General features: G+C 36.3%; 1 long non-coding RNA gene across 1 annotated transcript; it reads right to left on the reverse strand.

Annotated features, from left to right (window-relative positions):
* Positions 1-4,100: 4,100 nt before the first annotated feature.
* On the reverse strand, positions 4,101-23,991 carry LOC145511347 (uncharacterized). Its single transcript, XR_014057816.1, has 3 exons — positions 23,839-23,991; positions 6,589-6,689; positions 4,101-5,886 (listed from the first exon to the last, which is right to left on the reverse strand). It is a non-coding gene; the product is annotated as an uncharacterized LOC145511347 (long non-coding RNA).
* Positions 23,992-24,018: the final 27 nt, after the last annotated feature.

Here is a 24,018-nt window from a genome sequence, read left to right on the forward strand (position 1 = left end):
TTTCAGGCTTCTTCCTTCTCCTACACTCAAACTTATAATTCTAACCCATGTTATAGACTGAATAGTGCCCCCAAAGTGGTAGGTCCAAATCCTAACCTGTGAAAGTGAATTTATTTGAAAATAGGGTTTTCAGAGATTGTAATTAACAATTTAGATTGAAATCAAGCTGGCTATAGAATGGGGGCTAAATCCATTGACTGTCGCCCTTGTAAGAGAAAGGGGAGAGAGATATCAGATCCAGAAAGCTAAAGATCATGTGAAGACAGAGGCACAGATTGAAGCTATGTTGCCACCAGCCAATGAATGCCAGGAACCAGAAGTTGGGAGAGACAAGGAATGATTCTCCTTGGGAGCCTTCAGAGCAAGGACAGCCATGCCAATATCTCACCTTTTGACTTCTGGCCTCCAAAGGAGAGAGAATTCTGTGAGAGAACTTTTCTCATAACCAATTACTACAAACCAGGTAGCCTAAAAAACAGATAGTTGTACTCTCACAGAATTCTCTTCTGATATACCCATGCCTCTTTTTTTTTTTTTCTCACTTTTCCTTTTTTCCCTAGCTCCTCAGACCATATGTGGCAAATATATGCTGAGGAATCAAAAGTTCTATTTAGAGTATAAGCCTCTTGTATGTGCCCAAGATGTCTATCTGCTTTGTGTTTCTACTTGGCTGACATCTTAGCACTCCACAGTGACATGTCCCCCCAAAGCACTTGATTATTAGCTCCCCAAAAAGAAAAGTCAGGTTTATGTCTCAGTCTTCTTTATGTCAATTTGTGTCAATGATACCTCCCCAAGCTTCTAGAGAAATCTAGAATCATTATTTTCTTCTGTTCAAACTCCCGTCACCACTTTATCAAGACTCCTGTGCATCATACCTTATACATATTTCTCAAATCAATCCGTCTATCCTAATCTCCATTATCCTACACATGTGTTCAGTTTTTACTGCAACTTCCTTCCCTTGTTGGTTTCTCTGGTTTCTTGTCTCCCTTAGTAGCTGTTTTTCACACAGGAACCAAAGAAATTATTCAAAACATATGAATCAGATTACATCATTCCCCACTTAAAATTATGAAATGGCTTTCTTTTGCACTTATTACAAAGTGAATAATCCTTACCATGATCTTTGAGGGCCTAGATAGCAAGGAACTTGCTTGCTTTTGTGCCCTTATCTGTATCTCCCTATCCAGGTAGGATTCTTGCTCCAACCTGCTGGGTTCCTTATAGCACTTACCACACTATGGGTTACATGGTTCAATTTATTTATGATCATTTTCTACTCACTATGCTGTAATGAAGTTTACCATTGAGTCTTCTTTTCTTCACCAGTATATTTCAGAAGACAGTGCTTACTACTCTATAATTTTGAATGGGTAAAAGAATGAAAAAGATACATACATCTTTGATAGATCTATTTGTCAGGTTCCCGTAAAGACTATCCAATCCTAGAACTTTAAAAAAATGGCACAATGTTCTTGGTAGCTATCTGCATACAATCGGTAATCTTCATTTTTTATCACCATTTGGTACTTATTGAATACTTCCTTTGTTCCAAGTACTATGCCTAACATACACACCCTGTGCCTAGTTCTTATCTATATAAAGCTATTTCATCCTTCAACTATTTGGTGAGGTTGGTACTCAAATTACATCTCTCTAAAAATGTAATGCTCAAAATTCTCCAAGCCAGGCTTCAGCAATATGTGAACCGTGAACTTCCAGATGTTCAAGCAGATTTTAGAAAAGGCAGAGGATCAAATTGCCAACATCTGCTGGATCATCGAAAAAGGAAGAGAGTTCCAGAAAAGCATCTATTTCTGCTTTATTGACTATACCAAAGCCTTTGACTGTGTGGATAACAATAAACTGTGGAAAATTCTGAAAGAGATGGGAATACCAGACCACCTGACCTGACTTTGAGAAATCTGTATGCAGGTCAGGAAGCACCAGTTAGAACTGGACATGGAACAACAGACTGGTTCCAGATAGGAAAAGGAGTACATCAAGGCTGTATATCGTCACCCTGCTTATTTAACTTATATGCAGAGTACATCATGAGAAATGCTGGGCTGAAAGAAGCACAAGCTGGAACCAAGATTGCTGGGAGAAATATCAGTAACCTCAGATGTGCAGATGACACCACCCTTATGGCAGAAAGTGAAGAAGAAATAAAGAGCCTCTTGATGAAAGTGAAAGAGGAGAGTGAAAAAGTTGGCTTAAAGCTCAACATTCAGAAAACTAAGATCATGGCATCTGGTTCCATCACTTCATGGGAAATAGATGGGGAAACAGTGGAAACAGTGGCTGACTTTATTTGGGGGGCTCCAAAATCACTGCAGATGGTGACTGCAGCCAAGAAATTAAAAGACACTTACTCCTTGGAAGGAAATAATGTTATGACCAACCTAGACAGCATATTAAAAAGCAGAGACATTACTTTGTCAACAAAAGTCCATCTATTCAAAGCTATGGTTTTTCCAGTGGTCATGTATGGATGTGAGAGTTGGACTATAAAGAAAGCTGAGTGTTGAAGAGTTGATGCTTTTGAACTGTAGTGTTAGAGAAGACTCCTGACAGTCCCTTGGACTGCAAGGAGATCCAACCAGTCCATCCTAAAGGAGATCAGTCCTGGGTGTTCATTGGAAGGACTGATGTTGAAGCTGAAACTCCAATACTTTGGCCACCTGATGCGAAGGGCTGACTCATTTGAAAAGACCCTGATGCTGGGCAAGATTGAAGGCAGGAGGAGAAGGGGACGACAGAGGATTAGATAGTTGGATGGCATCACCAACTCAATGGAGATGAGTTTGAGTAGACTCCAGGGGTTGGTGATGAACAGGGAGGCCTGGCATGCTGTGGTCCATGGTGTCTCGAAGAGTCAGACACTACTGATTGACTGAACTGAAAAATGAGAACTGTTATTCTCAGACTGGTTAAGAGACTTGCCTAAGATCACACAGCTAGACAAAATCAGATCTACGGCCACACAGTCTACACTCATCACAGTTGTGTCATCTGCCAAAAGTCTGCCTCAGAGATTCAGCAGTCATTCCAAAGCTCTCTTGTTAATGACTGATTTTCCTAAAGGCAAACCATATTTAAACTTTGACAAGAACACAAAATCCTAATATTATTAGTATACTTCCCTGGGAGTCTTAGGAACTGATGACAGTCCTTTCTTGGAAATATTTTGTTAAATGAAATTATCCTTTGTAAGATATATTGTCTTGATTATCATTTAAATACTGATATCATCAGATTTATGAGGTGGACATATATATGTACACTTCTGAAAATTGATACAAATGATATACCTCAAGTCCTAATAACCAAAGCAAATGTATAAAAGTTTGGATTCAGCCAAATTCTTTGATTGCCGTAAGTCTTGAATTGATTTTTGTTATATAATTGTGTTGACTTGATATTTACTCAGCTCATGTGTTTTGCTTAAATTTTGTCAACTTAACTAGTCCGTGGTACTCAATTGTTTGGTTAAACAGTGGCCTAGGTGTTGTTGTGAAGGTAGATTTTAGGTGTGACTAACTCTTTAATCAATAGTACAGTAAAGCAGCTGACTCTCCCTAACATGGGTGGGCCTCATTTAATCAGTGGAATACCTTAAGAGCGAAAAATAAGATACCCCAAGGAGGAAAGAATTCTGCCTAGAAACTGTCTTTGGTCTCAAAACTGCAACTTTCACTTTGTCCTGTGTTTCTAACCTGTTTGCCAACCTGCAGACCTCAGACTTGTCAACCCCCACAATCATTTGATCCAGATCCTTAAAATAAATCTTTCTTTCTATATATCCATATATCTTATTGGTTCTGCTTCTCTGCAGAACTCTAGCATGCCACATTACACTTATATGAAGGAAAAGCTTCTAACAGTTTTACTTCTCTTTTTATTTTATTTGTTAAAGCAGTTGCGAAAATGTAGTGAGTTTCAAGAAGAGGGGAAATACAATTCACCTCTTGATAGGGAATGTCAAGGTTCTGGAAGAGCATGGAAACTCCTAAACAGGCAATATTGCCAAGGTCATTTCTGTAAAATACAACCTGACACATACCAAGTGTCCTGCTTTGTGATTCTTTTTACTCTTATTGAATCAAATACTTCTTTTTCTCCTTCCTAAGGAAATTTCCACCTCCTCTGTGAAGATTTGATTAATCAATACTTCCCCTTTTTTGACATCATTTATTGCTTATCATCAGTCATTTGGCATTTAAATAGCATCTAGTATATTATACTCTGTAGCCAAAGGTCATAGTAGTAAAAAAAAAAAAAAAGACTCTGGAATTACTAATTTGGTTGAAACCCACCTCTGCTATATCTTAGTGGGACAATTAGCAAATGAATTAGTCTGAGCTTTAGTTTTCTTGTCTGTAAAATGGGAAAATAATAGCATCTTCCTCATGTTTTAAAAAATAAATGAGAGAACATTCATAAAGAGTATTTCATGATTTTACCTAATATTTTTTCATCACTTTCTATACGTGAGGTTTGCTGCTCTATTCAGCATATGATTCAAGCCACATGGCATTATGTAGCCATTTGAAATCTGTTTCATTAATGTGGCATGGTCAAGATACATAATCTTTGAACAATATAAAAGGTGAACTTTGCGTTCCTAATTATGGTTTATTATTTTTTCGCCAGATTATGATGTCTCCCTTTTTTATGCCTGCTATTATGTCTACCCATTGTAGCTGACTGACTTGTTAAACTAATGAATATTCATTTTTTTCAGCTCTATTGAGTATTATTGACAATTGAAATTGTAAGATATTTAAATTATGTATCATAGTGATTTTATATACATACAAATTGTAAAAGGATTCCCATCATCTAGTTCATTAACATATTTATCACAATATGTATATTTTTGTGAGAACATTTAAGTTCTTCTCTTAGCAAATATCAGTTACATAATACAGTATTATCAACTATAGCCACTATGTTTTGCATTAGATCCTCAGACCTTATTCATCTTACAGCTAAAAGTTTGCAGCCTTATATCAACTTCTTCTTATTTCCCCCATCCTTCAGACCCTGACATCTACTTCTGTGTGTGTGTGTGTGTGTATAAGTCAGTCGCTCAGTCATGTCTGACTCTTTGCAACCCCAAGGACTGCAGCTCACCAGGCTCCTCGGCCCATGGAATTCTCCAGCCAAGCATACTGGAGTGGGTAGCCATTCCCTTTTCCATGGGATCTTCCTGACCCAGGAATGGAACCCCAGTCTTCTGCATTACAGAAATGATAGTTTCCAAAAATAAGTGATACCATGTAGCACACATCTTTGGCTCATTTCGGTTAGCATAATGCCCTGAAATTTGACACATATTATCACAATCCCATTTTTAATTGGATTTGAGGGTGTTATTTGGTTATTGAGTTGTATGAGTTCTTTCAAGTCCTATTTATAACAAATTGCAGTTAATATTGATCATATAGTCACACAAATAATAGGACTATGTATATATTTCAAATCCCAATAAATAATTTAAAGGAATCTTAGAAATCTTGCTGATCTTATGACTTGATAGAGTTTATGAAATGAAATCAATTGTGTTTTATAGATATGTCTAGAGTTCCCAAGAATCTTTAGTAATGGAAGCCATTCACTCAAGATTTGTCAGTTAGTAATACATGATACACTAGGATTATATGAAGTTTATACACTTCTGTACTAAAATTTCTGTGTTTCGTATTAAATAATACCTTTGCATCAGACATATGTATACACACCTTGGTTGTTGTGCTCCATTTAAATTAAATAGAAAATTATGTGGTACAAGCAGAAAGGTTTAGGAACACTGTAGTGATAGAGATTTTTACGCAGTTATCTTTATTTTCACTTGTTCTGCTGAGCTGGATCCTGGAACTTTGAGAGAGGACTGAATTAGTATTTCAAGATACTCAAAACAATTTTGGCATTTGACTAAATGGTGGTGTGATTTGCCACCACCAGCTAATTTTTCAACATGGCTGAATTTTAAGCATGTCATATGTGAAACATAAATGTTGCACAGATGACTTCTAAGGATCCTCAAAGTTCTGAAATTTAAAATCATAGACTACAGTTTAAGTAAAACTAGTTTTCTTTGCTCAACATGATATTTAAATACATGAAATGAGCTATTAATGCATACAAACAGTAGGAATTATTAAAATAAAATTAGAAATAAAGTTTATCTTAAAAAATAATCAGAAAACTGTCCAAACTGGAACCACATTCACATATCACCAACTAATTGGAATGGAGTACTGGTTTCCCTGCTATAGAAAGGGTGTATCCAGGTCAGGTTAGCACTAGACCTGTTGTACTCATTAGCTATTTTGTCCCTGCATTAACATGAGTTTGAGTCTCCAATTCTGAGAAAATGATCATCTTTCCTTTCTCATATCACTTTAAAAAATAGATCTATCATAACATAATGTATAATGTCATAATATCTAACTTCAAAAATATAGGCTTTTTTTTTTAATATATCCAAATGTAGGTGTAGGAAATGTACTAGTAGAATTATGTTGCTAGTTTAGAGTGGTAGACTATCAAATAAAATTATTTCCCTAAGTCACTTACATGAAATACTAGTAGAGAAGTGGTAGTATGGATGTCTTCTAATGATATGGCACATCAGATAATCAGATAAGTCCTTTTATAATAAAATATCTACATCTTCCCTGGGAATGGAAGTGAAAACATATATTATTACCATATTGCCAGGCTGACACAAAATAAAGGAAAACTTTTTGGCCCTGTCTACCACACATCTACAAAAAAAAATCGTAAATCTTAAAGCAGATTCATGAAGATAGGATAGGTTTAATCTGAGGAGGAGAATGCCTAAAGCAGTGCAGAGTTCAAAAAACTAGCTCTTTGGCTTCAAACACGGTGAAACAGTTGAAACAGATTATTTCTTTAGGTAAGTATCCTCAACGTATACACAAGGAGCACCAAGAAAACAGCATTCATTGATTTCTGGCAGAAGAAAACACAAAGCACATCTAGAAGAAAGCATTCCTTTACAGATGGTTAGCATTCACTGCAATCAGCTCAAACAAATATGAGGTTACTACTTAAGACCATAAAATACACAAAGGAGCAGTGCCCATGATTGGAAGGGAACACACATAATTAGACCACAAGTTTGTATATCCAATGAATTGTAATATTGAATTTATAAGGAACAAAACCCTAAAATACTCTATATAAAATGCTTTCATAGAATCCAAAATGAGAAAACAGTAAAGGTTTTCAGAAAGTAAGATTCCACTGAAAATGGAAGATATAAATAAAATGCAACTCAAGAATGAAAAAGAAAATATTTTAAAATAAGAAGAATACTGGATAAAAGATTACACATAGGTGAGATGGGATTTTAGATAACTGGAAGACAGACCTAAAGGAATTTCCTACTAAAATCTAGCCAGAGAGAAAAGGAGAGCAAAAATTTAAGAGAGAGAAAAAAAAAAAAATCTGGAGGAAAAAAATGAAACAGCTCAAAGATATCCAATCAGCATCCTATAAATAGAGAGGAGAAAAAAAAATTATCTTTGTAGAAAATGTCAGAATTTTCAAGATCTGATGAGAGAATTGACTACTAACAAGAAATCTAGAAAACATCAAAATTTTTATAATTTTTTAATGTCTAGGACTTACCTAAATAGAAACAGTTATTATTATACATAACACAGATCTTAAATTTAACAATAACTATACAAGCCATCAGGACTGGAAAAGGTCAGTTTTCGTTCCAATCCCAAAGAAAGGCAATGCCAAGGAATGCTCAAACTACCGCACAATTGCCCTCATCTCACATGCTAGTAAACTAATGCTCAAAATTCTCCAAGCCAGGCTTCAGCAATACGTGAACCATGAACTTCCAGATGTTCAAGCTGGTTTTAGAAAAGGCAGAGGAACCAGAGATCAAATTGCCTATATCCACTGGATCATCGAAAAAGCAAGAGGGTTCCAGAAAAACATCTATTTCTGCTTTATTGACTATGCCAAAGCCTTTGACTGTGTGGATCACAATAAACTGGAAAATTCTGAAAGAGATGGGAATACCAGACCATCTGACCTGTCTCTTGAGAAACTGTATGCAGGTCAGGAAGCAACAGTTAGAACTGGACATGGAACAACAGACTGGTTCCAAAGAGGAAGAGGAGTATGTCAAGGCTGTATATTGTCACCCTGCTTATTTAACTTATATGCAGATTACATCATGAGAAACACTGGGCTGGAAGAAACACAAGCTGGAATCAAGATTGCCGGGAGAAATATCAATAACCTCAGATATGCGGATGACACCACCCTTATGGCAGAAAGTGAAGAAGAACTAAAGAGCCTCTTGATGAAAGTGAAAGAGGAGAGTGAAAAAGTTGGCTTAAAGCTCAACGTTCAGAAAGCTAAGATCATGGCATCTGGTCCCATCACTTCATGGGAAATAGATGGGGAAACAGTGGAAACAGTGTCAGACTTTATTTTTTTGGGCTCCAAAATCACTGCTGATTGTGATTGCAGCCATGAAATTAAAAGACGCTTACTACTTGGAAGGAAGGTTATGGCCAACCTAGATAGCATATTGAAAAGCAGAGACATTACTTTGTCAACAAAAGTCCATCTAGTCAAGGCTATGGTTTTTTCAGTGGTCATGTATGGATGTGAGAGTTGGACGGTAAAGAAAGCTGAGCGCCACAGAATTGATGCTTTTGAACTGTGGTGTTGGAGAAGACTCTTGAGAGTCCCTTGGACTGCAAGGAGATCCAATCAATCCATCCTAAAAGAGATCAATCCTGGGTGTTCATTGGAAGGTCTGATGTTGAAGCTGAACCTCCAATACTTTGGCCACCTCATGCGAAGACTTGACTCATTTGAAAAGACCCTAATGCTGGGTAGGATTGCGGGCAGGAGGAGAAGGGGACGACAGAGGATGAGATGCTTGGATGGCATCACCAACTCAATGGGCATGGGTTTGGGTAGACTCCGGGAGTTGGTGATGGACAGGGAGGCCTGGTGTGCTGCGATTCATGGGGTCGCAACGAGTCGGACATGACTGAGCGACTGAACTGAACTGATACAAGCCAGAGACAGCAAATATATATATATTTATTTATTTAAAGTGCTGAGAAAAAAAATGTCTGCCAACATACACAGATTTAAAAAAGTTACATTTCAAGAAGAAAAATAAAGACATTTAATATCAACTGAGAAAATTTAAAACCATAGGAAAAATAAGTATTTGCTAAAGTTTAAACTTCAGAAAGAAGATGATCTTAGAGAAAAGACTGAATTCTAGGAAGAAGTGCTGATCCAGGGAAATGGATATTTATAAGCAAATGTAAAGGAAAATACATTATTTTATCAAATGACATGCAATATTAGCTAATCTGTAACATTAAAATTTTGAAAAATGTATAAATCAGAAGGTGTTAATGTGAGATAATATATTGTCAGGTCATTATAGTTTTAAGAGTTAAGAGTTAAGATGTTAATTTATTTTTCTTTTTACTTTATGGTATTTCAGCAACTTATTTAAATAATAGAACTAGAATAGAAAAATTATAATAATAATAGGAGTAGAATAATAGAAATTGAATAGCAAATAATAGAGATTAAATAGCAAAGTTAGCAAAATAGATTGAATAGGAAACAAACAAGCAATTAATCCTCAAATGCAGGAAGTGGGAGAGGAAGAGTGCTGGAAAAATTATTAAACAAAAAATGAGAAACTACAAAGATGGTAGAAACAAGCCAGAATAGATCAATATTCAAATCAATGTGATGGGTTAAATGTATTAGCTGGAAAATTGATTGACAGTGAACAGCAAAACAAAAATCAGCTATGTACTACATATAAAACACATACTGAAAGGTTAAAGTGATATTTTTCGTCATAAGCCATGTCAATCATTATTATTATCATCATAATGATAAATGTTTATGTAATGTTTACTTTGTCTCAGGCTTAATCTTGGCAATTTTACATGTTCATTCCTATTTCCTATTATTATTTTTTTAACCAGTTATTATTAACAAAATGTTTAAATAGGCTTACCAAAATCTTACAGATATTAAATGGTACAACTAGAATATAAAACTAGGAAATATTCCCAGAACTTGAGAAGAACTCACTATATATATATAATAAGGACTCATATAATAGAAGTTTGATTCCCAATGAAGATATAGTGATTATAAATGTATAATGTTCTATAGAATAACCTCAAATATAATAAACAAATAATGACATAATTTGAGGGCAAAACTGACAAGTCTCACAGTCTACTTGTGTATTTTGGCACATTTATTACATACAAAAACAAAAATCTTCCAAATAATGAATTAATAAGTCAGATAATAAATCATAATACAGTGTTACAATCTTGTAGAACTTAATGATAATAAAAATACTGCAAACCAAAATATCATTACAGAACATGCAGTAATTTGAAGAAGATTTATAGAATCCAAGTTGTCAAATTAAAGAATAAAGGATAAAAGTTAATCAGCAAAATAAAAAGTTCCTAAAAGAACAACATATACATCTAAATAAAGTGGTTGGCAAGAAATAATAAGAATAAGAATAAAACAATTGAAAGAAAAATAAAAACACAGTACATAGGATCAAGAAGCCAAATATTGTTTTTTCAAAAGGCTAATAACCTCGAATATGCAGATGATACCACCCTTGTGGCAGAAAGTGAAGAACTGAAGAGCCTCTTGATGAAAGTGAGAGAGGAGAATGAAAAGGTGGGCTTAAAGCTCAACATTCAGAAAACTAAGATCGTGGTATCTGGTCCCATCATGTCATGGCAAATAGATAGGGAAACAGTGACAGACTTTATTTTCTTGGGCTCCAAAATCACTGCAGATGGTGATTGCAGCCATGAAATTAAAAGACACTTACTCTTTGGAAGGAAAGTTATGACCAACCTAGACAGCATATTAAAAAGCAGAGACATTACTTTGCCAACAAAGGTCCATCTAGTCAAGGCTATGGTTTTTCCAGTAGTCATGTATGGATGTGAGAGTTGGACTATAAAGAAAGTTGAGCACCGAAGAATTGATGCTTTTGAACTATGGTGTTGGAGAAGACTCTTGAGAGTCCCTTGGACTGCAAGGAGATCCAACCAGTCCGTCCTAAAGGAGATCAGTCCTGGGTGTTCATTGGAAGGATTGATGTTGAAGCTGAAACTCCAATACTTTGGCCACCTGATGCGAAGGTCTGACTCATTGGAAAAGACCTTGATGCTGGGAAAGATTGAGGGCAGGAGGAGAAGGGGACGACAGAGGATGAGATGGTTGGATGGCATCACTGACTCAATGGAGATGAGTTTGTGTAGACTCTGGGAGTTGGTGATGGACAGGGGGGCCTGGGGTGCTGCGGTTCATGTGGTCGCAAGGAGTCAGACATGGCTAAGCGGCTGAACTGAATAAAAGTTACACAAACCTCTGCTAAGATCAATTAAAAAAAATGGCAGTCTACTTTTAAGACATACAGATGGCTAACAAACACATGGAAAGATGCTCAGCATCTCTTATTATTAGAGAGATGCAAATCACACCGGCTGAACTGAATAAAAGTTACACAAACCTCTGCTAAGATCAATTAAAAAAAATGGCAGTCTACTTTTAAGACATACAGATGGCTAACAAACACATGGAAAGATGCTCAGCATCTCTTATTATTAGAGAGATGCAAATCACACCAGTCAGAATGGGCCATCATCAAAAGCCAACAAATGATAAATGCTAGAGAAGGTGTGGAGAAAAGGGAACCCTCTTGCACTTTTGGTGGAAATGTAAATTGATACAGCCACTGTGAAAGATAGAATGGAGATTCCTTACAGAACAAGGACTAAAACCACCATATGACCCAACATTCCCATTACTAGACTTATATCATGGGGAAACCAAAACTGAAAAAGATACATGCTCCCCAATGTTCATTGCAGCACTATTTACAATAGCTAGAACATGGAGGCAATCTAGATGTCCATCAACAAATGAATGGATAAAGAAGCTGTGATACATACATACAATGGAATATTACTCAGCCATAAAGAACAATGCATTTGAGTCTGTTCCAATGAGGTGAATTAACCTAGAGCCTATTATAAAGAGTGAAGTAAGTTAGAAAGAGAAAAACAAATATCGTATGCTAATACATATATATGTAATCTAGAACGATGGCACCGATGAAATTATTTGCAGGGCAGTGATGGAGACACAGACATAGTGAACAGACTTATGGACAATGGGTGGGGTTGGCGGGGGGAGGAAAGAGAGGGTGGGATGTATGGAGAGAGTAACATGGAAACTTACAATACCATATGTAAAATAGATAGCCAATGGGAATTTGCTGTGTGACTCTGAGAATTCAAACCGACCCGTAACTATCTAGAGGGGTCAGATATGAAAGGATGTGGAAGGGAGATTCAAGAGGGAGGGGACATAGATATACCTATGGCTGATTCATGTCAATGTTAGGCAGAAACCAACACAATTCTGTAAAACAATTATCCTTCAATTGAAAAAAATAACTAAAAAACAAAAACAAAAAATAGCTGTCTACTCTTGCACATGACAAGGAGACATAATTACAGATACAACAAAGATTTAAGAAATTTTGAAAAAAGAGGAAAAGCCTTACAGTAATGAATTTGAGCACTTAAGTAAATTCTTAGATTACATACCTTCATATGTAAAGTATTCATATTACATATATTCATATTACCTATATCAAAACTAAATAAAAAAATACTAAAGACTGTAACAAGTAAAAAGACAGCAAAATTAACCCATATATAAAGCCACTGGGGCTTCCTTGATAGCTCAGTTGGTAAAGAATCCGCTTGCAATGCAGGAGACCCCAGTTCGATTCCTGGATTGATAAGATCCCCTGGAGAAGAGAAAGGCTACCCACTCCAGTATTCTGGCATGGAGAATACCATGGACTGTATAGTCCATGGGAACCACATATTTGCTGACAGTTCTTCCAGACTTAAATATTATAGATTGTTTAATACAGACTCTAGTACCAGTACAAAAAAAGGGAGAAGTAGGAGAGAAGAGAGAGGGAGAACATGAGAGAGAGAGAGAGGGAAAGGGAGAGAGGAAGGGAGGGAAAAGCAATGAAGAAAGGAAGGAGGAAAGGACTGACTGAAAACAACAGAAATTTGTCCTCTCACAGTTATGGAGTCCCGAAGTCTGAAAGAAAAGTGTCAGCAGGACTGTGCTTTGTCTGAAGGCTCTAAGGAAGATTGCTTTCCTTGACTTTTCCAGCTTCTCGTGTCTCCAAATGCTTCTTGACTTGTGACTGTATTGCTCTAATCTCTGCCTCTGGGTCATATTGCCTCCTCCCCTTCTGTCCCATCCCCTCTTTGTCTCTTTCATAGAATAAATGTTCCTAGCTTTAGGGCTCACCTAGATAATCTAGGAGAAGGCAACGGCAACCCACTCCAGTACTCTTGCCTGGAAAATCCCATGGATGGAGTAGCCTGGTAGGCTGCAGTCCATGGGGTCGCTAAGACTCGGACTCGACTTAGCGTCCTTGCTTTCACTTTTCACTTTCATGCATTGGAGAAGGAAATGGCAACCCACTCCAGTGTTCTTGCCTAGAGAATCCCAGGGACGGGGGAGCCTGGTGGGCTGCCGTCTATGGGGTCGCACAGAGTCAGACACGACTGAAGCGACTTAGCAGCAGCAGCAGATAATCTAAGATGATCTTGTTTCAAAATCTTTACATTCACAAAGATTCTTTTTTCTCAAACAAAGGCAGACTCACAGTTTCTGGATATTAGAAGGTGGGCATATTATTTGGGGAATCACCATTCAACCCTCTGTGGTATTTTATATGCAAATTTATCAGGAAAAAATGTGATGTGAATTAGTTAAGAAAAAGGGATGATGCACACATTCTTATTCTCATCTTTTCTTTCAAATGTCCAAAGTTGAGAGTTTATACCAATTCCATGAAATGAGATGTGAGAAAGTAGTAGTTTAGTAGCTCCTTGGTAGCTATCACAGACTGTTATTGCCTCTCCAATTGCCATTTTCCCCTCCACTTTTGCTCACAGATCCCTGCTCTTTTTTAGTGCAGATATATGTCCAGCAGAATAGACTGAATAATACTTAGGCAAGTCAAGTGTGACCTTGTTGATATTCATTTTCCAGCCTCCTACCTAATTCAAGTTGCCCAGTGACACAGTTATGACCAATAGAATGTGAATGGCAATTTTTTTGTATTTCATTAAAAGGTTTCCCTTTGATGAAAGTAAATTCCTCATTCCTGTTCCTGCCACTTCCTCTGCGTTGAGATCACTGGTGTGATGATATGATTCTGGAGTTGTGGTATCTCTAGTGTGACTCTGATACAAGCCCATGATAAACATTCAATGAGAACAAAGCAGGATATTGTTGGACCAATCCCACAACTGACTTTTTCATACTTCTTCAAGGTGAAATAATTAATGTCTCTGTTACTTAGGTATTCTGTTGTTGTTCAGTCACTCAGTCATGTCCTACTCTTTGTGACCCCATGAACTGCAGCACACCAGGCTTCATTGTCACCTGAAGCCTCAACAGCTCTACCAAAAACTGTAGGTGAAAGCATTTCAGATGCTCTTCATTCCTCCATATTTTTTGTCTAAGTATACACAGCAAGTAGCATCCTGGGCTTCTGTTGTACACTCATTTTTACAAGGTCAGAGACTAGAGGAAACATCTGTTACTTTCTACTGTTTTCAGTAGCAACCAGTGTTTACCCACTAGCATGAGGGTAGTGTATTTTAGAGCTTTTCTTGTACTTCTCATGCTCCTTTGAACAATTGAATAATATCAAATGTGTTTTATTGTGCAAAGAGAATTAATCCTACAGGCATTAAGTTTTTCTCCTCTGTTTTTCTCCTTTTTCTCTATTTTCTGAGGATACAATACTGCTATTCGGCCCATACCTTTTTATTTTTTTTGACACATAAGACAATGCTTAGAGCTGTCACATTATCATATCTACCTGACAGATTTTCCTGGCAAATATAATGTTGACAGAAACAATTGACACCCAACATCTAAAATAAAAACCTCTCTTCAGATTATTGACTTATGATCCTGAGAAGAACAACCTTCAATAGCTCTGACAATCACAGCCTTGCTTTTTAAAAAGCACTCTTTTAAATGCCAGAGCTTGCTCCTGTAGAGATTTGGGAGTGTTACCTGATATGGAAGTGTAGTTTGGACACAGAAGGTTGTGTATCTCATGGTCCACAAAGGACCTTCCCTGTATGATACCTGTACATTTAGATAAGTCAAAAACATCTGGTGATTTCATTGTCCTGCTGCTTTTTATTACCTCACAGTATCATTGTGTCATTCTGAAAGTTATGGTAAGTTAGACAGTATTGTTGTTAATTCCCAGGTAATTATGTCTCACCTGGAGACAGTGAACAGATTCACAGAGAAAGCTCTTGCATTAGTAATCTGTAAATCACAATCAATGCAAGTCCTGATGGACTCAAGACTTGCCACTTTTTACTGAAATACTGTAAAATTGCATTCAACATTTTAGAGGATTTAAATGTGCAACATTGGTCAGATCTGGCCTCAAGCATTTAGAAAGAAAGAACTTTCTAGAACTCTCAAAAAAAGAAGCTCATAATGTTTAACAAGCAACAGATTTCTTATATCTTAAATTTAAATATGATACAATTCAATATATATTCTTAGTGTGCCATAAATGACTATTTGAAGGTATGTATATATTTACATATAAATATGAAACTGCAGATATATTTTTAGCACATAGCATTATATCTTAGAACTCACGTCCTTTAAAGTCTTGTATTAAATTTCTGGTAAATATCATGTAAATAAACACTGTATGTGTTTGAAGAGATTTGTTTTATTAAAAAGAAAAAAAATTCAATTTATTTCTAGCATTCTTCTCCTTGGAGAATATTCCCAAAGTGATAAAGATTATTTAAATTCTGTGATCACAACAAAACTGATTTTCAGTATTGAATACACAGTTAACCCACACACATACTCACACACAGATATTTATGGACCAACACATGGGGTTGCGAAGAATCGGACACGACTTAGCAACTAAACAACAGCAAAATTAACAATTTGTAGGTAGAGAGCTCAAAATAGACTCTGGAATTCAAATTCCAGCTCTGTTGCAGTAACCAGATCTTCACACACTTACATATATGTGTATGTATGTGTGTATATATATATATATATATATATATTACACATACACAGATGGCATTCAGAAACATTATTTGACATTTCTGAGCTACAGGTTCTTCTTACTGTAACAGGATATTGATATAACCTCTATCCATCTCTATCCATTAGGAATCCTTCTGATGTAAGTGGCAGATTCAGGAGCAACTTGATTCAGAATTCAGAGTTCATGCTATATCCCAGAATCCATCCATCATTGCTGCTTCTTCTGGGTAAGTTCTGTTTTCCTGTCTGACTTTGAGTGAGTTCCCAATTGTTTCTCTGATAACTGACTTTCAAGTTCTCATGTGGTGGGAAAAGAGGAAAGTCTCAGTTTGGCTTTCCATTCAAAATTGTATCCCTCTGGTGGTGATGTAGTCACAAGCTCATTCTGGAGACATTCTGTACAGCCAAGTGATTAAGCTTATGTAAAGTCAACTTCAGGAGGAGAACTTGGGGAAAGAGGATAGTCCTCTGGAGGAACACTGAAGGATAATTAGAAGGAAAGGTGTTAAAAGATGTGGGAGAGAAAAAAAATGATAGATATTCACTATAATTATTTAGACTTCTCTTGGGAGGCTTAGATATATTACTTAGTTAAGATGATGCCTACATGTTGTCCAGAAATGGTAAGTATAATCAAGTTAATCACGATTAACAATATTTTAACACTATTTATGGCTTCTGAAATCATTTTTATATATCATGATATCCAGTGCTCACAACCCCAAACTCTTTTGAAGTTATCTTTAGAGTCGTTTCTTTGTTTGTGACTCAAGGAGGCTGTGCTGCCAGCCTAAGGTCATGGAGCTAATTGATAGGAGGACCTAGACTTACATCAGGTCTTGCATCTCCATTAGATCACAAGGACCTAGTCATGTATCCTTTTGGCATGATCAACTTTCCTTTGTCTCAATGATTGGTAAAGCATTTTCTATCTGTTGTATATTTGCGAGATCAAAAATGGATCAAAGGGACAATGTGTACAGTTTCTTCCATAAAAGGCAGTACTGTTCATCTTCTCAATTTGGTAGTTGTTCCTCCTTATTTAACCTATAAATTACATTTAACTTGTGCTTACCCCCCTTCTGAGTGAGGAATCAGATGTGATACAAACAAAAGGCCTCTGTTTGCTAAGTCCTACTTGACGGCACTTGCTAGAAATGAAGTCCAGGACAATTTCAAGTGGGAAAAAATATGAAACAGAATTTAAGAAGCAGTCAATTAGCATGGGCAAGAATAAGGATAAAGATCAAAGTCTTAAGTATTTATAAAATCTTTTTAATCTGTAATCCAGTAGGAATCTCATTAAAAATAATGTCAGGGAATCTGGCAAACAAAGTATCTACCTAGGCTTTCCTCAGAAGATCAAAGATGACTAGAAACAGATAAAAAGTCATTGCACACCTTTGCCTTCTGACTCAAGGACTTAAATATAAGCTTACTCAAAATACGGACACCTTGCAGCTATCTTGTTACATGTGGCATAGATGAGGTTTGGGAGTGCTGGTATTCATCCCAACTTGGTATTTATGCATGGCTTTGAAACATGATACATAGGACACACATCCTTTCCAAGGCATGTGGGAAAAGGGGTAGGTACTGAGTGTGGATATGGTTTCTAAGGAACTTGAGGTCCGATAATGACTGCATTTGGGTAGGGACAGAACAGAGATTCTGAGAACAGTGTACGTTCCTGGCATTCAGCTGACTGTAGGACCAGGGAGGAGTGAGAGGAAAAATCCCAACCTCCACATGGTATAGGCACTGGAACCTGGAATATTAAATTGCCCTCCAAATGCAAGTCTGAAGAGTGTATTAAAAATTGTATAAGTGGAAATGTTAATAACACTTGGGATAAATTCATACTCTAAGTGCTAATTAACATGAAATTTGGATAATTTTACCTCATTTGTTTCATCTTTCTTTAACAACCAATACTCCACAACTCTGTCATTGGACTTCTTTTGCACTGATAATGTCTCCACCTGGATGACCTCATCTGGTCCCATGGCTGGGAATACTTTCTACATGCTGATATAGAAACTCAAGTCAGAATCTAGTTCCTGTACTAGTTTCTGCCATAAATTTTGCACTCTTATATTTGGCTGGCTCCTCAACATTTCTATTTGAAGGTATAATAAATATTTCAAATGTAACACAGACAAAGACAAGTATCTCCTCCTCCTCTCTAGTTATTCCATTTGCCTCAAAATATATTTTGTCTGATGTTAAGAAAGTCATACTGGTTTTCTTTGCTTTGTATTTACCTTACATATTTTTTCAGTCTTCTATATTTGTATTTAATTATAATGCACATGTAGAAAAATGCCAATAAACATTTAGCTCCATGAATTACTACACAGAGAATACCATGTATCCACCATGTTGGTCAAAATGTAGGGCATTGACAGTAGTCTAGAAGCTCTGCTTCATACTTGGACCTCTTCTGCTTCTCTAAAGGTAGATACTTTGCCATTACTTCTAACACTCTATAGTTGTACATGTTTTTTAACTTGATATGACTAGAATCATGCATGCGTTGCTTTTTTGTGTCTGATTTTTTTGCTCAGTATTATTTTTAAGTGATTCATCCATGTTATTGCATGTAGCTATATCTCAGTATTTTCCTTGGAGTATACATTGAAATACAGAGGAATATTGTATGAATATACTATTAAGCACCTTTAGTGCAGATGGAAATTTGAGTTTTCTCCAGCTTTTTTTTGTTGCAAATAAAACTGAACATTCTTGTACACATCTCCTGTAAATATTCTTGTATGTGACTTTGGGGCATATGTATTTCAGATAGGTCTATATGGAGTTTAGGGGATGTATTTGGTTAACTTTAGAAGATAATATCTGACAGTTTTCAAAAGACACTCTATCAATGTACAATACCGAGAACAGTATATGAGTCTCAGGTTTCCCATATCCTCTCCAACTCTAGGCCTTGTGAGTCTTACAGCAGTCGTTCTGATGGGTGTAGGGTGACATCCTATTATAATTCTCCATTGTAGTTCTTTGATTCCTATTGAGGTTGAAGCCCATTTGTATATGTTTATTATTTCTGTGTATGAAGTATCATTCAAGTCACTCAGATTGTGTCATTTTTGTACTTACATATTTTGAATGTTATGTTATGGATATATTCTTCCATTCTCTAGATTGTCTTTGAATCTTTTGATGGTGTCTTCTGATTAAGTTTTTCATTCAATGTATTTTATCAATCTTTTGCTTACCATTTAATAGTTATTTCCCTACTCTTCAAGACCATAAACATAGTCTCCTAATACGGTCTTTTGGGCTTCCCTGGTGGCTCAGAAGGTAAAGAATCTGCTTTCAATGCAAGATATGGGTTTGATCCCTGGGTTGAGAAGATTCCCTGGGGAAGGGAGTGACTACGCACTCCATTAATCTTGCCTGGAGAATTACAAAGACAGAGGAGCCTGGCACGCTACAGTCCATGGGGTTGCAAAGAGTCAGACAAAACTGAGCAACTTTCACTGTCTTTTGGAAGTATAATGTTGCACCTTTCAAATTAGGTCTACAATCCACTACTGACTTCTGTGCATAGAGTTAAATGAAAGTCAAATTTTATTTTTTATTCCCACATGGAAAAGTAATTGAGCCAATACCATTTATTACAATAACTATCTTTTCTTTGCTATTCTATATCACCAGTACCATCTTTATCATAAATAGTGTCTTTAAAGATACAGATTTGTTCAGAATTTTCTAATAATATTACATTGGTCCATACAAAAATTAAACAAATACTAAACTCTCTTAGCTATAGTAATTTTACAATAAGTCTTAACATCTGGTAGAACAAAATTTCCTTCTTTTTTTCTCCCAGAAGACTCTCTTGGCTATTTTTGGCATTTTGTATTTCCATATAAATGTTAAAATTACTTGAAATTTCTCTCTCTCTCTGTGTTGCGCGCACACACACACACATACACACACAGAAGACTGTTGGAATTTTGATTGGGATTACATTGAACCTACAAATCGAACTTATATAATTGACATCTTTTCAATATTGAATCTCTTTATGGTCCATGAACATAACATTTTTCTCCATTTATGTTATTTTGGTTTAATCTAACTAAAAATATGTTAGGGTCTTCTTTCTGTTCCTCATATATTATTTGTTATAAATTTTCTTATGTAATTGACATATTTTATAAAAACTAATTTTGAAAATTTTATATTCTACTTCATACTTCTGATAAGAGAAGCATAATCAGTTTGTGTGTATATATATATATTCACTAAGTAATAAAAAGTCTTAAAAAAAGACTCACCTTATTAATAACTTTTCTTTTTTACTTTACACATAGGCAAAGGCTGTAAAATACTTAATCAAGCTAGTAGTTCGTATTAAGGTGCTTGGTAAGGGATGTTTATATGTATGTGTGTGTGTGTCATTAGTGGAGAGGGAAACTTGTTTCATGGAGACATGTAGTGGGACTTTTGCAATTTTAATATTACATGCTTAATAATCTTAGTCAAATGACTTAATTTCTGAGATTTCATTTAATTACTGACAGAGTTGGGGTAAAACCAAAACTGTCTGACTTGGTCTGCCTTCACTAAGAAACTCACCCCAAAGACCATCTAAGACTTGTCACCTTCTTCATACAAGCTAGAGATGCACAGTCCCTGACAACTTCAGCGGTGATTAACGTTAAGATTTAATAACAAGAATACAAGGCCATCAGCAATTATTTAATATGTTAGAGTATCAATTTCCTAGGACTGCCATAATAAATTGTCATAAACTCTGTGGCTTTATACAGTTGGAATTAATTAATTAATTAATTTATTTTTTACTGTTCAAGAGGAGGAGATCCCCTCATGAGAATCTATTTCATGCTTATCTCCTAACTTCTGGGCAAACTTTGCCATTCCTTGACTTGTGGCTGTGTAATATAATTCCAGTCTCTGCCTCTGTCTTCACATGGATTTTAATGTGGCGTCCTTTTCTCTTTGTCTTTGTGCCTCAAATCTCACTCTCTTTTCTCTTATAAAGAGAGCAGTCACTGGATATAGGAACCCCTAACCCCAGAATGATCTTATCACCAGATCCTTACTGTAATTGTTGCTGTTGTTCAGTCGCTCAGTCATGTCTGACTCTTTGCGACCCCATGGACTGCAGTATGCCAGGCTTCCCTGACTTGTGCCATCTCCTGGAGCTTGCTCAAACTCATCCATTGAGTTGGTGATGCTATCAAACCATCTTATCCTCTATCCTCTCCTTCTCCTCTTGCCTTCAATCTTTCCCAGTAATCTTTCCCTCATCATTTCTAGTGAGTCGGCTCTTTGCATCAGGTGACCAAAGTATTGGAGCTTCAGCTTCAGCATCAGTCCTTCCAATGGATATTGATTTCCTTTAGGATTCAGTGGTTTGATCTCCTTGCAGTCCAAGGGACTCTCAAGAGTTGTCTCCAACACCACAGCTCAAAATCATCAATTATTTGGTGTTCATCCTTCTTTATGGTCCAACTGTCACATCCATCCATCCATCTAAACATACTGGAAAAGCCATAGCTTTGACTAGATGGACCTTTGTTGGCAGTGTCTCTGTTTTTTAATATGCTGTCTAGGTTGATCATAGCTTTTCTTCCAAGGAGCAAGTGTCTTTTAATTTCATGGCTGTAGTCACCATCAGCAGTGATTTTGGAACCAAAGAAAATAAGTCTGTCACTGTTTCCATTGTTTCTCCATCTATTTGCCATGAAGTGCTGGGACTGGATTCCATGATCTTAATTTTTTGAATGTTGAGTTTCAGCCAATTTTTCACTCTCTTCTTTCAACTTTATCAAGAAGTTCTTTAGTTCCTCTTTGCTTTCTGCCATAAGGGTAGTGGTAGCTGCATATCTGAGGTTATTGATATTTCTCCCAGCAATCTTGATTACAGCTTGTGCTTCATCCAGCCCAGCATTTTTGTATGATGTACTCTGCATATAAGTTAAATAAGCAGGGTGACAATATACAGCCTTGACTTACTCCTTTCCCAATTTTGAGCCAGGCTGTTGTTCCATGTCCTGTTAAACTGTTGCTTCTTGACCTGCATACAGGTTTAATATCTACAAAGATCCTATTTCCAATTAAGATCACAATCACATATAGTGGAGGTTAAGACTTGAACATATCTTTGTGGAATACTATTCAAATCACTACAGTCAGTGAAGAAGTAAAATTTGTTATACGTGGTACTTTGAAAAATAAATTTAAATACTGAGCATAAAATGCTTTATTAAATTCCTTTCATAAAAAATGATCTAGCAAAAATGGAATTACTATATCACTATAGAATTATAAGAAATAAACATCATGTGTATGCATAAGCAGCTATTCCCTTTAATGACATTTTTCCAAATCAGTGTTTATTTACACAGCTAATTGAATAAGCATTTATTTTTTGTCATTCAATGTTCTGACTTTTGCTTCATGTTCTAAAGTCGAATTCCTTTATCATTAGATATGAAAGTGTTTTTAGAAAGTAAAGTTCTGTTTTCTTCACTTTGGTCTCATTTTATCTTAGACATAAAACATTTATGCCTTTTCGGTTATTCAATGTCAACTGTTTTTGTTTTTTCTTATTTCTTCTCCATCTTATGAGACATTCTATTTCACTTTATCATCAATGGAAGTTTCTTCAGCACTTCCCCAGGCAATGTTGGGAAGTCCCTGAAATTTGCTCCCTTGTCCTCATTATTAGTGGTATATTCAGAGCTTTGATCATTCTCAGAACTTCCTTGCAACTCTTCTGTTAACAATATACTGTTGGATAAAACATTTGTATTTATGATACATGATCAACTCATTTTAATGCTTTTAGGTTTGGGGAATGTTTTATCTTTTCACATATTATTGGAGAAGTGAGTTTAATACATCAATACTTATGACATTTCGTTACTTAACAAGAGGGAAGAGTGTTTTTGAGTGATCAGATAACTTAAATATATACAGAAATCTGCATACATTTCAAATAACAACAAATTCCCTTTAGATGAGTTTCCCAAATGATAAATAAAAAGCTGATAAGAGGGCAACTCAAAGATGAATTAGAGTAACCAAATCATATTCACAATAAAATTCAGAACTAACTCGTTGTCAATCAGTTAGAAAGGGTCCAACCTCTACCTTCTCCAGCACTTTCTTTTAGGTCTTCCCCTGCAAGCCCTTAGGTAACATAAATTAGTAATATGACAGAAGGAGATAATCTGGTTAGTGGAATCTTGGGCTGTTGTGGTGTCCTCTTAACATTCATCTTTACTCTGGGCCATTGCATAAACTGTAAGTTAAGGTCTATTGCACATAGAAACTGCCATGAAATTTTGATAATTTTCAAATTTACAATAATTATCTAAATCCTGTCCCAACAATCCTATCCCACCCTAATATAATATGATGGAAAGTGAAATCTGCTCAGTTGTGTCCAACTCTTTGTGACCCCATGGACTATACAGTCAATGGAATTCTCCAGGCCAGAATATTGGAGTGGGTAGCCTTTCCCTTCTCCGGGGGATCTTCCCAACCCAGGGATCGAACCCAGGCCCCCCACATTGCGGGTGGATTCCTTACCAGCTGAGCCACAAGGAAAGCCCAAGAATGCTGCAGTGGGTAGCCTATTCCTTCTCCAGCAGATCTTCCTAACTCAGGAATCGAACCAGGGTCTCCTGCATGGCAGGTGGATTCTTTGCTAACTGAGCTATCAGGGAAGCAGTCATCTCCATCAATAAGCAAAATGGAATACAGAGAAAG

This window comes from Giraffa tippelskirchi, chromosome 6 (assembly GCF_054371585.1).
Source record: "Giraffa tippelskirchi isolate mGirTip1 chromosome 6, T2T-mGirTip1v1.2.pri, whole genome shotgun sequence".
NCBI lineage: Eukaryota > Metazoa > Chordata > Mammalia > Artiodactyla > Giraffidae > Giraffa > Giraffa tippelskirchi.